Source organism: Meleagris gallopavo, chromosome 12 (assembly GCF_905368555.1).
Source record: "Meleagris gallopavo chromosome 12, MGAL_WU_HG_1.1, whole genome shotgun sequence".
NCBI classification, from domain to species: domain Eukaryota; kingdom Metazoa; phylum Chordata; class Aves; order Galliformes; family Phasianidae; genus Meleagris; species Meleagris gallopavo.
Genome location: NC_139415.1, coordinates 14,839,794 through 14,857,351, shown reverse-complemented (window position 1 = coordinate 14,857,351; position 17,558 = coordinate 14,839,794). Strand labels below are relative to the sequence as shown.

The 17,558-nt window shown below is 38.4% G+C and overlaps 1 long non-coding RNA gene across 4 annotated transcripts in view; it reads left to right on the top strand.

Moving 5' to 3' along the window:
* Nucleotides 1-17,558, top strand: part of LOC104912865 (uncharacterized) — a 595,545-nt gene that overhangs the window by 354,156 nt on the left and 223,831 nt on the right. For 3 of the 4 annotated variants that reach the window (XR_014885754.1, XR_014885755.1, XR_014885756.1), the window contains exons 6-8: nt 2,004-2,179; nt 5,148-5,207; nt 7,439-7,767. This is a non-coding gene — a long non-coding RNA (uncharacterized LOC104912865). Of the gene's footprint in view, nt 1-2,003; nt 2,180-5,147; nt 5,208-7,438; nt 7,768-17,558 lie in introns of those variants that run through there. The other variant, XR_014885757.1, reaches the window with a different exon arrangement.

Below are 17,558 nucleotides of genomic sequence, written 5' to 3'. Positions count from 1 at the left end.
GATTAAAATGAGAGGCTGGCTCCATGCGATGCATGCTAACTCCCTACATCCTCACAGGGATAGGAGCTGGAGTGTGATTCTGCTCCAGAAAGGCACCCCATGAGAAGTGAGTTCTGAGGAAATGAACCTGGTCTAATAGCAAGCGGGTGCATTTTTGGCTGCTTGAATTCAGGGGCTGATCCACAGAGCTTCAGGGAAGATATGACTGAAAATTTCTAAATCCATCCAGCAGAAACCAGCCATATAGAACCCCCTCTTGTTCCCTGCAAAAGGAAAATACTATGACATCTCCAAGTCTATTGATTTATTTCCATAAAACTATGATTTTTACTTTATTGCATGAAGTCCAATAGTGGGATCACTGTCGTATATACAAAGCATTATGTCTTCTTTTTTTTTTTTTTTTTTGATTGGCAAAAAATTCCCATGATCGGCAAAGGAAGAATGGGATATTTGAACTTGGGCACTCAAAAGACATCAAAGCCAGGAGTCAGCTAAAATTATTTGCATTTTGTTATTGTTAGTCAGTGGGTGGCCAGGCTCATCATATTTAAAGGGCTGTTATTAACAATTTTGATTTGGGCCTGTAAAATATTTATTGCTGTTTGGTGGTTGTTTATAAATCTTAAGAGAGATATTTTTATGATTTAAAAATGAAATAGAAATATGACAGACATTTCTCAAAAATGTTTTTTATAATTCCTGTGGTATTGGAACGACATGTGCAAACCATAAGGATATGATTTGATTATTTTATGTTTGGTTATCCAAATTCTCAAGCAAATAAACAGCATAAATAACAAAGAGACCATTTCTTTGTTCACAAATTCCTTTATCTGATAATCTCAGGCAGTATAAATAACTAAGGAAAGGTTTTATTATGTAATACTGCACAGCAATATAGCATTGCAGGTTCTTTGGGACAGTGAGTCTCTTTCTACAGTCCCCAGAACGTTTTGGCTACTACTATAAACTTATTACAATCTATTTCTCTACTGTAGGGTTTTCTTACAGTACCTAAAAAGGCCAAGCACCTGATAGTAGAATATCTCATTTATATAGCAATTTCCATTCCTCAGTGGTATGAATTTGTACGTATATATATATGAATGTGCATCAGATGGTTTACATTTGTTATGTATGCTGCTGTGAAAATCAATATGCATGTTTATTAGCAATTTATGATTTTCCATTAAAATATTAAAAAATGAATAATAATCACTTTTAGGGATAAAAAAAAAAGAAAAACAAAAAACAGATCTAGTTTATCAGCTTGAAAATGAATGAAAGGTACTTTCTTACTGTGTTAATTAACTGCAGTTGACAAAAAGTAGGAGCCTTCACTCCTCCTTCCATGTTGCTAATTCCATCCCTCTCTCTCACTCTCTCCCCTCAATTAAATGTATGAGAGTGTCCCCTCCCCTTTTAGAAAGAAGCTTTTAGATTAATCATATTATCTTAAGGTTCCAAATCTCAATGCCTGCGTGACCTTTCTTCCGTTAGAATCCATTATCTTAAACTATCACAATAATCCTGGCTTTAGGGAGGGAGAGCGGGAAGCAAGAATCAAACCTAATAGATGGCAAATAAGATTAATCTATGATCTAAGTGCCGATTACACTTGGCCCTGCCCTTGAACACCCAGGTGTAACCTTGAAATTCACATCCGCTAAGACACTGCAATTGGATTGTGTGTCCCTGAAGGCCTGGAAGGGGCAGCTGGCCAAACTTTACCCATTATTCCCCAGTGAGCCATGAGCTGTCTCAGCCTGCAGCTCTCTTACTTGTGGAATTTGGCAGCGGCACAGCTGAATGTTTGTTTTGGGATGTTTAGCATTTTTTCAGATAAAATAGTTATTTTCAGGTCCTTAATTTTTGTTTGTCAGAAGCAAGCAGCCAGGGAATGGGTGAACTTTTACCTGGACCTCACAAGAGGAGAAAGCTCTCTTTTCAAAATCTGATAACTCTGCAGAAGAAAACAGAGATATTTTCTTTCTTTATAGGTTGACCTATGGACTCTGCCAAAAAAAATTTTCCATGTGAACTTGAGTTTGCAAGGCCCTTTTTTCTTTCCCAAAAACTCTGTGTTCTGAAAAAGGACATCTGTGACAAGATGGAACTTGGCACCAGTAACTCATGTACTATGGGTGAAGCACGCTCAGAAGAGGCAGACCCAGAGGTAATTTTTCATCAAATAACTTTTTAAAGCCATTATTAAAACTAGCATACATTTCCTCTGCTGCTGGCAGCCTCAATGGACAGGACAGGATTGATTTGGGTATGGCAGCCGAACTTTTTTCCTTATTTATAGTAAGGCCAGATTCTCAGCTGGGATGAAACAGTGCAAACTTGCTGGCTTTGCATTAATCCTGCCTGAGAGATGTCAGGTGGGGAGGTGGCAGCGATGGTCAGCTGAAGCCATCTACCCTCCATCAGCTCCATTTGGAGTCAACATCTGAATCCTACAGGGAAGGGCCGTATTTTTCTTTGTACTTCTCCTCACACAGCAATACCCAGTGTGACGACAATTCAGGAGATAAAGAATTAGAAGGAAAACATAGTGTAGGAAATGTCAGTGTGAAGCACATCTGGTGGCTGGCTGACTTTACAACAGTCCTTTGGTAATCTCAAAATTAAAGGGAAATGGGAGAAGAAAAAGAAAGATAGAGGCAAAATCATACGTATAACAGCTACTGCAGTGGTAGCCTGGCAGTATTGGAAGTTGTCTGAGAGGTAAAACTGTTACAGCTTCCAATGGTGAATCCATCAGAGAACCAAGAGAGCCCCGACCTGCCAGGATACTAGCAGTGATGTTGGGAGACGTAGGAAAGATGCAGTTTCCTTCAGTCATGCACAGAGAGCTGTTGTTTTGCTGCTTCTTCACTTTCTTTGCCAGCTTATGAACATTGGCTCTCATGGATGTTTTAAAAGCTTCTATTGCTGTGGCAACAATCTGTAAACAGCATGGTACAGTTCATCACTATTTTCCTTGCCCAGAAGCTGGTCTAATAGGACTTTTGTGTGCTATGTGGGTATGTAAATAAATGAGGAGATACCTGACCCAACTTTTATTTAATTTAAAGAGAAATCAATGAAAAAGGGGAAAAAAAAGTTACAAAATGGACTGGCCAAGTGGACTTTGATCAAAAATTAAATCTGCTCTCGCTAGTATTGATTAGTAACATAACTTCTCTCTCAATTCTCTTTGTGAGTACATGAAAATCTACTAGTGCTAAAGGTGCCTGAACTATGATATTTTAGAAAGTTTTGTAGCATTGTGAAATGCTGCAATCGTGGGCTACCAGGCTGAATAATCAAAACAAGTACAAATCTGGTATTAGATCTCTATTGATTCTACAAAAAGGCTTCATAAAGTATTTGAATTTTATGGATATGTTTCTTAAGAATCCTATAGGCTGAGCACCCAGCCACAAACTGAGCTTTCCTGAAGTTGGAGTAACTGAAGAGCTGGATACCATCCTATTCTGAGCAGTTGATCCGGTCTGCAGGCAGCTATGAACCAATAGCTGGGGCACTCTGAAATATGGAGTGTAAAGCAAAACTTGTAGACAAGAATGAGGATGATGACGGGCTGCCAGGAGGATGCTTAGGCTGTGTGGTGACACCTAGAAACAACCAGAATACACCAACGCTGTGTCTTCTGTCCAGAGAGGGTTAACTTGCACTTGCAGCAGGCAGCGTCATGCCATTAAGTCAGGGAGAGTAATGAAATTTCATTTAATTTGTCAGGAAGAAAGTGCTAATGTTAAAAGGCATTTAATAAAAAGGGGGAGATTCTTTGAAAGGAAGCCTTTAAGTAATTACTTCAAGTGTCTTAGGCCTACTCACCAGAATATTTACATTAGTGTCTCCCAGCGCCAAAGTGTAATTAAATTAGTGCAGCATTTACATTCCGTCCTGGCTTTTTTAGAAGTGTGATTTTATTAACAATTCTCAAAAAAAAAAAAAAAAAAAAAAAAAAGAAGGAAAAGCAAGTCTTGATTTAATCAAATCAGGTGTTAGTAGGTGTTAGTATTTTTTGTAATGTTTTCACTGAGAAAACTGTCTTCGAGAAGTTGGAGCAAAAGAAAGAAAACTTGATCTAAGTTTTGAGTTCTACTTGGAGAAATGCCATTTCTTTTCTCTGCCCTGGGACTGAAGTGGAAAACTCTGTCCAACACTGTAAAGACTACAAGAGTCACCTGGTGGAGTTTTGAGTGTAAATCTGATTGTTTTCACAAAAAGCCGAGGTGCATTTGTGAGAAGGACAGACGAAGATAGAGTAGTGAAGATGGCATCAGAATGAAGAAATAAGACATAGCCTGGGGGTTGCTCATCTCATGGTGATGAACCAGACTTAACATCAGGAGATAAGAAGCTGCAGAATACTAGAAAATCTGGTTTGCATTTTTAATTGCTAAAAGATATTTTCTGGGGGGAACATGTATATGTAATACCCTTCCAGGGTAGGACAACTTTTCCACCCTGGATTAAATGGAATATGTTCTATTTTCCTTAGCTTCATCAGAAATGTGGCATCAAAGTCAATTAAAAAACAAAAGAGAGAGAGAGAGAGAGAAAGAGATAAAGAATAGATTAGTTCATTACACACAGCCACTACCGGAAGACACTGGAAATGGACAGCCAAAAAAGAAAAAAACAATGGAACATTCAAAAAATTACCTCTGAATTTATTTGGCCATTTCACATCTCTTTGCTCAAAAGCGTAGGTCTGTGCTTCCATTACAAAGTAACTGATGTCTTCTAGTTGTTAAACTCAGCTGTGACACAAATTCACGTCCCTGAAAGAAATTAAGCAAAACAGAGATTTAAAGACACCTTCATTTTTCTTCATTATCTAGAGATAAATTGGTTGATTTATTTTATGTGGAAGTTCATTGATTAGAAATGTATTTTGAATTATGATGAATAAAAGTAAACTAAGAAACATTCTCCAGAGTTGCATTAGAACAGTACCTACAGCTATATAAAACCTAAAGCCATCATAACTACTGCACAACCTCCACCTCAGACATGGGATCCCCAGGTTAAGGTCTCTTCTATGTCTATTTATCAGCCAGGGTCTCTGGCAAAGTATATGCAAGCATCTAGCAAAGTAAATTCTTATTTCCTTTGTTTGTTTTCAGGAGTCTTGCATCTTGTAAATGGCTCTGGGTGAATCCGAAGAACTGCATGTGATTTGTCAGGTAAAACATTATTTTAAAAATAATTTGACTGAATGTTTATCAATACAGAGAGTTTAAGGACCCTTCATTAGCCCTTGATTTTCACCACGTTTGGTTTGTCTGTAAGTGACTCAGACAGATGTTCTAGCAAGAATGAAACTTACCAAACTGAAAAATTAACATGCACAGAAATTAAAAGCTCTCTCCGCCCTGCAGACTTTGTGGCTGGGAAAAATCATTTGCTTTTGCTGCTATTTCTCTGAGCAATTGCAGTGGGGGTGGCCAAGTTTTGGTGCTAAATCAAAGGATTTTGCAGGATAACAATAGCTGAGCTATTGGTAGGGGAAGAGCATGCATTTGTGACTCCATCCTAGATACAATGGTTTCCTCTTCCTGTGGTACAGTGGATTCAAAGGGAATCTAAAAAGTCAAAGATCCTAGAAAAATATTTCAGCTGGGGGAAACTGTCCAACATGTCATTGAAATGGTGACAAGCTGACACTCTCAGAAGGAAAGGACAAAAAAAACCCAAAAACAACAACAACAAAAAACCAACAACCAAAACCATAAAGCAATGCATTCTGCTTCTTCCTGCTGGGGCTGTGATGTTATTTACAACTTTGTTAGTCCTCTTGTATGTGTTTGGTTCAAAGTGGCTTTTTTAATTTTTCCGGTACTCCACAGTCTTCACAGCCTTTGAAGGATGACTGACTAGAAGTTGTGGTTTGAGATTGCTGCTTGAGTCGTAGCAAACACATTTTAAAGTGACCCTGGCAGGGGCACAAGCTGGTCAGGATAGCCTGGATGATCCTGAAGTGGTTGGAAGTGGACCTGGATAGATTGAACTCATGGCTCGCTCAGAATCAAGATCATGACAGCATAGAATGGTTTGAGTTGGAAAGGACCCTTAAAGGCTGTCTAGTCCAACTCACCTGCAATGAACAGGGGCATCCACAGCTTGATCAGGGTGCTCAGATGAGGAAAAGGACATTAAAAGCATTTGTATACAAAAATACTCTGAGTCACAGAAGTAACTGAGCTCTCAAGATTCTTCACGTCCCATTGGGCCTTTTTCAGTTCAATCTGTGGGCAATCATAGATGCCCACTAAACCACATCTTCACTGTCCTTACCTTAAAGGACATCCATCCTATCCTCACCTCTCACAACTAATTTCTATATCATTTTATGCATTTGAATTTATTCTATTCTTGATGCCTGTGGTATTGGGTTATTGATTGCAGAGGTTTATCTGTGAACAAAAAACACGTGGTGATGCATGCTAGGACTGCCACCATCTAACAGAGTGTCTGCACTGTTCCTCCAAAGAAACCCTACCAACAATTTCAGAGGCAGAGATTACTGAATCCTGTGTCTATTTGCATGTGGTTCAAAATAAGCCCCTGGTGTTTGAGGAAAGTAAAACACGTTTCATGCTGCAGCCCTTTTGATGGCACATCTGCGAGAGATGGTGCTTTGAGGCTGCAGCCCAAGGTCTTGCAGGCCTTCGAGCCGAGCAGCACGATGTTCCTGATTAGGGCAGGAATAAATCCATCCTGACTGCAAAAGAATTACGTGATCTGGAGAAAATGGAACTTTCTGAACGTTGAGAACTTCTGAAATGCTGTACTTTTCCTATAGATGACTAAGCAGGAGCTAATCTCTTTCAGAGATCTGGTCTTCTCTCTTAAAAACATTTTTTTATGGTAGAACAGCTGTTGTTGCTTCTGTTGTGATGATCTGGGTGAAAAGTTTGGTAACAGAGAGAGAAGCTTAAAAAAAAAGCAAAAGGCAAAAAGACTCAGAAAAAATGCCTCCCCAAACCCACCCACTGAAAAAAAACCTTCTGCTCTGGCATTCCAGAGACATACAACTTCGAGTGTTTTTTAATGCAATTAAAACAAATGCTGACGTTATTTATAACTAAATTACTGGCAGGAAAAACAACTAATGACCAAAACCCACATTTGTACCATTAAAAAAAAAAAGAAAAGAATATCCTAAAGGGAATGATTTGTAAGGATGTGGTTAAACCTATTTATACCCTGGGTTCTATTTGTTTTACAGCCAGCGGTGCACGAACAACATGAAAGGTTATCTTTGACAAGGTTTTAGCTATTATTTTCTTCCAGTGAAATGGTATTTCTTGAGAAAAAAAGGTCTTCAGAACAAAATAACAATAAATCCTGATTTAGATACATAAAGCTGCCATCGATATCACATAATATCAGTGTTCTTTCTCACTCGATACAGGCGTTTTTAAGATAAATGGTAAAACTGAACTGGAAATCCATCTGGCCAGCTGCCTGATCTAATGAATAACCCCACTTTGGCTCCTGCAATGTAAGCAGAAAGAGTTCTCTCCCGGCCGCTTTCGTCTGTCATGAATCTACAAGACAGCCGACATAATATCTGGGCGACAACAGCGTGCTAACAGTGCAGTGACTTCCATTTTCTTTGCTTTCTATTGATTTTCACTTAATAACTGGCGAAATACTAAACGTCCGCCCTGAGTACCTAATAAATCCTGCCTGAGCTTTTTATTGAGGAGAATTTAATAAAAACAACCATTGTGGCTGAGGGATTTTTCTTCTGGACAGAACACGGTGAGGGGTGGGTAGTGTGTGTGGGTAAGAGGGGAGAGACATTTGAATTTTCTAATTTTTTTTTTGCAAGCTTTTCCCCCCTCCCTTCTCGTCACTGCCCTCTTGAGGACTCAACATCATTTGTTTCAGAGAAACTTGGTTTCTTTCCTTTGCATATGTTTTCTCATTGTCCAGAGGTGGCCACAGCACACGCCCGTGTAGTCACAAGACAGAGAAGAAGGGTGTTTACAGAAGGAAGGCACTTCCATCACGACCATTCTACTCACCCACATTTGCTTCTCCAATCTGATTTCAATTTTGTTAATTGTTATGAAGGTTTTCTAATTGCCAAGTGCAGGGGCTGTCAGAATTCTACAGTAACACGCTTTTTATTGTCCCATTTTACAGCTGTTTTACGTTTGACACTTGACACGCAGGCGTGAAGATCCCCTGTCGTATTGGTTGGCTACTGTAACAAAATGGCATTTTTAAGTTATACGAAGTGTTAAATCTGCATCCAGTTAAAACCATAACAAAACAAAACCCAGTGGTTTCTAAGTTGACAATCCTAATTGTTAGCTTGGGAAAAAAAAAAAGAAAAAAAAAAGCTGGAAAAACAAAAGTAAAAGCCCCCAAACCCTCTTTCTCTAGCTGTCCACCAAGCATGCGTATGAATGTTGATATATATGTTACATGCAGTTTTCTTTTCTGAAGATGAATCAGGAGAGACCAGGATGACGTTCCTAAGTACAACATATTATTTCCTCTGCATAACCTCCTGGAACGGCTCTCTTTGCCAATAAACTCAACAGAGTTCCTATTATACAAAGCTGCTCTTTTAAAGCATTTGACAGTTTTTATTTTAATTGACACAGAGGCAGTTTCAAAGTCATTGGGTTTAATGAACAATCATCTTAGCATTTGCCTGCTCAAATCCTCTTATTCCCAGCAGTTCACAGTAAAGTTTATTCTAACAGTTGAAATTAAAAAAGGAGAGAGAGGCAAGTAGAAATGTTGAGGAGCTTATATAAAAATCTGTGAATCTCAAGTTTTGTGCAGTGCTGTTATGAAAACTACTCAGCCATGCAAAGCAATAAGAGGTTTAATTACTCATTGGTAGTCCCTCTGCTGCTCCTGATGTGGTGTGTGGTGTTGCAGAGGCCTGGGAGAGATAATTGAGGCATATGGGTGGAGTACAGCAGTGTTTTGGCAGCTCATTTATTTTTTTCTTTTGTGTGTATGTGTGTGTGTGCGCCACTGACTGTGGTCACTTCTCCTATGGGATGGAAGGTGCAACAGTTCATTGTGGAAAAGTATCAGTTGATGACGGATCCTAGTTCAAACTGTGTAAGGATCTTGTAGCTGTGGGATGGAGTTCAAGTTCCAGAGAGGATGGATGGATGGTCTCATGAGACTTTCACGTGACTTGCGCCTGACACTGGGACAGTATTGTGGAGGGAGAGGGGTCTGGCAAGTCTACACTATCTTAATCTGGTGGTCACAAACAATAGTGTGAGAATGAGCCAAAAAGATCAGTTTTCAGGTTTGGCTTAATCAATCCTGTTTAGACACTACTGGGCTCAATAGTCTCGAATTTATTGTCTCTTAATAGGCATAACACCAGTGACAGTTATGGTCTTACCCATCTATGAGGTCTGATGGGGGTAAAGAAAATGACACAATCGTTGAACCTACCAAATCTGGGCCCTAAAAACCACGTAGAAGGAGTATTCAAATCCAGAAATTCTTATTTCTGGTTTGATATCCATTTTTATGTGAATTAGTTCATGAACCAGTTCCATTTGGCAACTCTGTGAGTATCAGAAAGTACTAAAATTTCTGCTCTGGTTTATTGCTGTATGCTAATAATATTCAGCAGCTGGAAATTAAAAGGGACACACTTGTGGGATGCAACCAAATTACCCTTCACAGCTAACCTTCAAGTGCTACCTGTCTTTTGAGATTGCAGACCTCTTTCCTAAACCAAAATCTTTTTGCAGTTTTTACCAAATGGATAAAACAAGGAAAAAAAAAAATCACGATCTAAATGGAGTAATAGAGTGACAGGACATATTTGCATTCTGAATAGATTAGCTGGTCTTTTAAATATTTATTTGTGTCTATTTTCAAAGTCCTTGATCCTCTGAAATTTTCCAAACACTTCTGATTTGACAGACTGGGAAATCTGTCTGCAGTTCCAATTATACTTGAAAAGATACATACAAATGATTTGACAAGTTAAAAATTAGCAGCAAGTTCTATACCTAGCAAGATTTTGTAAGCAGCAGTCGTAATTCATGATACTTCATTCTAAAGTTCATGTAAATTCTGTGTGTGTGTGGGATCCTTTAATTGGTAAGCATAAAGGTGTATTGCTATTCACCTAATGTATTCTATTGCTCAACAAAAGGTTGTTGTAGTGAGCTCTGATTGTGACAAATGATTTACTATTAGGAACATTCTGTAATTATTGTTCGGTGGTACCACAGACCGATACATCATTAACATGATAGACGACCTTTTATATCAGCAAAAATAACTAAATTAATAAAAATGGCTTCATTCCAAACCCTGTCACAAAGCCAATACTCGAAACAATCAAGTATCAGTGTTACCTGAAAAGACCAGAGTTATATTTTTGTTAAGCAGATCTTATTGTTTGTGCAATAACATTGACACGTGCTGTAGAATGGGGGGCTGGATTTTCAGCTGTTGTGAATCAATAGTCTAATTAATTCTATTTAAGAAGAGACACACCACTCCACATCTGTGAGGGATATGATATGTAGGATTTTATTGTATTGCTAAAAGCAAGTACAATGCAAATGAAGTATCAGAAAACTTTTCAAGAATTCTGGGAACTGATGCAAGTGCTTAGGCTTGCTGGTTCTTCAGACAGATTCTGTTCCCAATTGCATCCACACAAATCCAGTATGACTACTAAATGAAATACTTCCTCCAAATTTACACCAGTGTCATTTGAGTTTGCAGAGGCCTTACCAACTCTTAAACCATGAAAAGTTAGGAATTTAGAAGAGTGCCTGAAGACTAGATTTTTTTTTCTACCAAAGAAAAAAATTTAGACCATTCTGGGCAATTCCTCTATTGTATTGTATTCCTACATCCATCCTTTCATTCCAGATGAATTCCTTCCTCTTGTCATTCCCACCAAGCCACTTATTACCAAGGTAACTCACAAAAAAATTTAAATAGGTAAACCAAACTCAGTAAGACAGTTGCTAAATGCTCAGTGTCACATATATATCTCTATTTTTTCACTCCTGGTCTTGTTTGAATGTAAGTTTCCTTTGGCAGGGACTGTTCTGTGTATGGACGTTTCTCACCTAGCTTTCTCAGTTGTCTGTGTAGACAGCACAAGGATAAATATGGCAAACAAATATTAGGTGACTGGATCACAATGTGCTGCATGAGACTTGACTTGGTTTACTTCACCATAATAAATTCTCAGGGCGTTTTTCCAGTGATGTGCTGAAAGAAGAGCAAAAAAACAATTAATGTTCAGGTCATTGTGTTCTAATAGGTAAGGAGCAAGTTTTTGGGACTATTCCTTCAGCAGCTGTGTTACTAACTCACTGCGTAACCTTCAGCAAATCCCTTTATTGCATCTCTGTAAAATACTGGTAATGAATTTACGTTTTGTAAAGTGCTGGTGGATCCACAGATGAAAAGCACTATATAAGCTAAGTGTTATTAATGTGATTCACTCAGTGAAATGAAATCTCTGTTGAGAAAAATACTGTTCTGTAAAATTTATATTTAAAGTCACATATTTTACAGCATGAAGAGAATGAAGGTTGTGTCACTGTTTCCAACATATAAACTATATTTAGCAATTTATTCCTTGGCTTCTCTCTAAGTAAAAGAAAACAGCTTGATGCTTAAAAATAACATTTCGTAGGCTTGACGTCCGTAATTTGGACTTGAATGTTTTTTAAACAATTATTTAAAAGAATGAAAAATCTCGTTCTGCTCATATAGAATAAATTTTAATTCTAGCAAGGGCCATATGTATGAAGATTAGCCATTTATCTTGAACAGTTACTTCAATTTCATATGAACGTTGCTACAGAAAAATGTTTCTGATGTCAACCATTTCTGTATTTTCTTTTAATACACAGCTTGCCTTTTCTGCTGCATCCTGTGAAACAGTGGTGTAGTGTTTGAATACTGGGCAGTTCAGATTTTTAGTGAAACTTCTCTAATTTTACTGCTGAGATGGTCTAAGCTGCAAAAGGTTATACAAACCACATAAATGTTGGGAAGTATATTAGACTCTTAATAATCTTTTGATTTTATTAATTGATATTACCTGTAATATATTCAAGGAAATTGATTCAGTCATCTAAGTTTTAACCCAATATTCTTCTTTCTTTCTAGATAGCTCTATCATTCCTGAGCTTCTCTCATAATTCATTTGCAAACATTTGCAAACATAGGAAGCTCCTGCTTCACAGTGGTTTTGCCAGGAATGAAGCCCAACTTTTTTGAGTCAGTTACTTGGGAGTATCACTGGAATCTAGGGAAGAAAGGAAAAGCTTTTATCACAAAATATAACTAGTCAAGGTAAGAAGAATCTGGATTTTATCTCAGGAGAAATATTCTGATTAAGAAAACCAACCAAACAGCCAAACAAAAAGTCAATCTAAAGACAAGGTTTGTCTCTTTGGCTACTGCTTGCCAATATTATTATCAGAGACACTAGAGTAATCTTAGCGATTGCCTCTTATGTGGAGGTCGGACAAAACTGGTGCCTTTTTCTTCTAGTTTTGGCATCTGAATAGCAACTCTAAGCACATATCACTTGATCTTTACTTGAATTTATTCACGCTATATTTATCTTTTTCTATAGAAATCTGTTTGGTCCACTACAATATTCAAAAATCCTTTGAGGAACTTGAAGAAATGCTGGAACACACAGCTATTTTCTTCTACTAGATCCAGATCCTGATGGATGGAACGCCCTAACCTATTGTAAATGTCTGGCCACTAGACATTAGCTTCACAAAAAGTCTGGAAGCTATAGTTAACCTGGAAAAGCATAGCTCTGAACTGGAAACAGACAGAACCTACAGCAAAATGTAAATGTGAACTCATCTGAGTGAAGAGGTGAGGCACTGTTTTGTAAAGAAAAGCATGTATCAGACCCTGGAGCCCTAGCCCTGTTGATTAAGGCACCAGATTGAACTTTCTTTGTAGCAAGGTCTGTAGGTGCTTTTAATTTCAATATAATAAAAGGAAATTAGGCAGGTATCAAGACTATTTCTATTTTCCAGCAACAAAAAGAAAAAGCAAGCCTTGTTATTTGAGCATTTTCTTCTCACTCTACATGAAGATATTAAATAAATCTTGTGGCTTATTTTTCAGTTTTGAATAGGTTCTTATTTTCCAGATTTTACACTCGAAGAGATATACTTTATTCAGATCTTCTAGACCAAGGCTGGACTCCTTCCTAGCCATAGACAGAGATGCTTTGAAATTGTTTTCAAAGCCCATTGCTGGCTGAAACTATTTTAGGTCTTGTCTTTGCTACCTTGGCCCTATCTGAAAGGAAGAAGTTTGCCCTTGAAAGAGAGTTAAACTGCTGTGATTCACCGACTTGGAAGAATTGCAGGATGCTGACTGCCTGAAGTGGTGCCTCCCGCTGGACCAGTGCAAGTTTCCTTCCTTCTTGTCTGACCAAGCCATTAAGAAGTTGGTCAGTTCCCTGAAGGTTACTTCCAAGGAATCTACAAAAAGGAAATATCCAGCCCTGGAAAGGTAATTTACCTAGACAGGATTTGAAATGCAAGGTACTCAGTTGAGGGAAGAAAGTCCTATATCCCATCTGGCTGCAGGAATGCAGCTTCACAAGCTTTTTATCCCACGAGCTAACAACTGCAGACATTCCACTGGGAGATGTCCTATAAAATCTGAAGTACTTGGAGATCCATATTTTATCTCATCTGGCCTGTTCAAGTCAGAACTGCGGCGCATCGGTGTTCTCAGAGAAACAGTTTTGGGTAGAGCAGCATCCTCCTTTTGAGAGTGGTTTGAATCCGCATCTGTGTGATGTCTCCTGAACAGAAGCTATTTTTGACTTGGTCGAGGCACACGTGGGAGGAAATGCCAGCTATCTGCCTTCGGGGACTAGCTGTAACTTGCTTCCTTTGTTCTTAAGGAGCAGATCCCCAGCTGGTGTGAAATGGCATTTCAGAAGTGCTACTCCTGTGAGAAGCCAGCCCTAAAGCCTGCCACACTGATGGAGCCCTTTGCTCAGAAGCAAGTCTCTGGGCCAAAGTATGTTTTACTTTACCCGGAAACAGTGATGTTATTGGAAATCAAAGAGACTTTTAGGCTGAGGAAAGTGTGCTCAATATGTGATTTTTAGGGTCAGAAATAGAACGAGAGAATTTCCTTTTACTTCCTTCTCCTTTTTTAAATCCCAGTTTACTCTGGAGGAAAATGCAACAGAAAGTAATTTATAAAGGGATAGAGTGACTGCATGGAAATTCTAGTCTGAATTTGCCCCTTCAGCCCCTTTTGCAAATGAAATTAGTCAATTAAGCAAGATAGGTTTGGCCCATAGGATGACTGTAGTTTAAAATATGCTTTTTCCCATCACTTCTTTCTCACTCCGGCCACACAGCAACACAATAGCACATGCAGAAGTGTTGAAGGTATCTTCATAAAACCAACGCCTCAAAAATGAAAACAATAAAACCAGCCCCCTCCAAAACACACACGCATACAAATCAAAAGAAAAAGTAATGGCCCAAAAAAGTGTCTCCTAAGTGTCAGTATAATGAAAAACCTTGGCAACCATCTGAAAACCCATTAAATGCCTCTTTATTTCAAGTTCTGGGAACATTTACCTACTTGTTCAATATACTGAGCTTAAAGCATGCAAAATGATGCAATAGGAGGAGTTTGTGAAAATTCCTTATTGCAATCTCCATTATGAATTCAGAAAGTGAAGTTTCATAGATCAGATGTACAAGTTGCTTCCTTTTCTTTCTTCCTTGCTTCTCTCAGTCACTGTGCCTGTTTCCTGTCTATTGAAAGTGATTCTCTTTCAGGATTTGATCTTCACTGTGCTCTGCTAATACAATGTGGCTCTACCAGTGCTGGATATTCTTACTGTGAAAAAGAATATGCCTGATTTATGTATTTAGTCTTTATTATTATTATTATTGTTATTGTTATTGTAAATGGCCAAGCTTAATTCAGCTGCATTATAATGCTTCATCAAGGGAAATCATCTATGCTCTTGGAAGTTTCTGGAATCCTCCACACATCACAGTGTATTTATATACTGCTGGGGAAACATAAGCCACGTAGCATGTATGCTGAAAGTCAAAACCTAGAACATATTTGTGTTCTAGTTCCAAGAACTGTCCTTTTCCATGATGGTCAAGCAGAAATGGAACAGCAATGAAGATTTATGCAGATTTCTCTGCTCACCTGGGGAGAAAGGAACACTTTCTTGTTCCGGTCAATGATATTTCATCCTTTACACCATTCTTATGACCCAAGGCTGTCTACAACATAATAGTTTAAAACAACTGTTCCTTCCTTGGGTGCAGCTCTGATATGGATGCATAAATGCATCAGAATTTTGTTAAGTCTGAAACACACTCTTTCTCACAATTTTTGATGTTAAAGATAGAGCTGTCTCTCGCAACACAACAGGCCTCAGACTTTCACAGCTCCAAGACATAGATGTCTGATTACTTAAGCTCTATTTGAAATTAAATTCCAGCCTCAGGGGCATTTTGATAATAAATTCATTTAGGGAAGAATTTTCTTTCATAGACACAAACATCCTCTGCAGCCATGCTCTGTGCCTGTATATCTGCACAGAAAATTTCAGGGTACTTTCCCCACATTTCTTCTTCCTGTATTCTGTTCTACAGTTTGCCTACCTGATTCACCACTTCTTTTGGCAGGTAATACCTTCCCGCACTTGACTTAGCTTTATTGCACTTCCAAGTTTTCCTCCAGCTAAACATGTCTACATCACTCCTTAAATCTGCCTTGGAGGATGCCAGTACATCTGAGCCTCCTTTTCACCTCTTAATCTTAGTCTCTTTTTCATAGCAGTGCTGAATGCTACCTGTAAAATCTCCTTGATGACTTTTTGTTGCTTCTCCCCAGCATCTCTCTTATTTGGGGGATGCAGAGAAAGGAATTAGAAAGCAAGCTGGAAGTGAGACACACGGAGTTGACACTGGCTGAATCCGGGTTCTCACTGAGCACCATGGGTGGGGAGAAATGAGGGTTCAAGACAACTCATGGGTGAGTTTGGACTGAGTCCTGATCCCGAGCTGATACTTGTTATATGTGGAAAAAAAGAGAATTTCAGAAGAAATAGAGATTTTGCCTTCCTTGCAGAGAAAGAGGAAAGGTAAATAGAATTTTAAAAATGAGGCTGAGAGAAGTGAGTAGCATTCTGCTGGCGTTCTTTCCCCCAGGAATCATTTCTGATCCTGTAGTTTTGTTTCTAACAAATTTAGACCATATTTTCCTGTTGCTGTATTTCAACCTTCATTTGATACCAGGCTACAGTGGCTTATAACAGTGATCAAAATGAATGTTGAATTCCCATGGACTTTACTAAGGTTGCTGTACCCAACACTTAGAAAAGCATTTCAAAAAGGAAACTAAGGATTATTATTCCCATTTTATGGATACAGTGTAATATTATTGCAGACATCAAGACGAAGGATTGTCTTGCACGTATTTCTTGTACATAGGAAACCAAACAGAGAGGTGGAAATCTCAAGATAAAGGATATTCCAGCAAATTTGTAGACTGCTTCCAGCAAAAAGATAAGCCCTCCATCTTCTGTGGTTTGCCTCCACTTGATTTCACAGATTAACCTCGGCCAGGAAAAGGCAGAGAACATTGATGAAGGACTTGCAGGAGTTTTCCTTGTAGCTAAATTCTGCTATCAACCAGCTCTCAGGAAATTTTGTTTACAGGGACCGGAGTTTAGCACTGCATTTGCATTCAATGATAATGATTTTCTTTTAGTCCAGCTGGGATAACTGCAAAGATAGTGCCCAACTGCAACTACATCGAAGGGAGAGTGCAAAACAAATTGCACTTCTATGACAAGTGGAGCAGTGGGAAGGCAAAATGATCAAGAAAAATCCTCACTGTTAGAGCCATAACAAGGACTCTCGATTATGCAGGTTAAAATAACTTTGTGGCAGTGCCTTCTATCCACTTTTATTATCATTTCCAACAGGGCACTTTTTTTTTTTTTTTTTTTTTTTTTTTTAAGCAGGTAAAGCTTTGAAAAAATACCCCAGATCTTTAGATAGAATTGAATGTTCTGTGACTTTAAATGAAAGCTCCACTGTTGTTGGGCAAATAAATTTAAACCACTTAACATGGCAGAGAAGGTCAGGCAAGCTTATTATAGTGATCATAGCGTTACAGCTATTGCGATTGACCGCTGCTCTTTGGAATCACCAATAATCAGAGGCCGCAAGCTGTGTTTGCAGAGAAAGGTCATCATTCATTTTTTTCGAAGCATTAATATCTTTTGTTTGTTTGGCTCAACATGAAACAGGAATCGATAGAGGTAATTCACAGAGCAATTAGCCCCTCATCTGTCAAACGGTGTCTGGGTGTATTTAACAAAAAGACCTTTGGAAAGGTTTAAAAAGGAGGAAAGTGCCTGTACAATCAACAATTTATATTTTCTACATGACACATTGTGTATGTATCTGTGAAGAGAAGGGACCTTGGGACTAAAAAAATATACATAAAACATGCTGTAA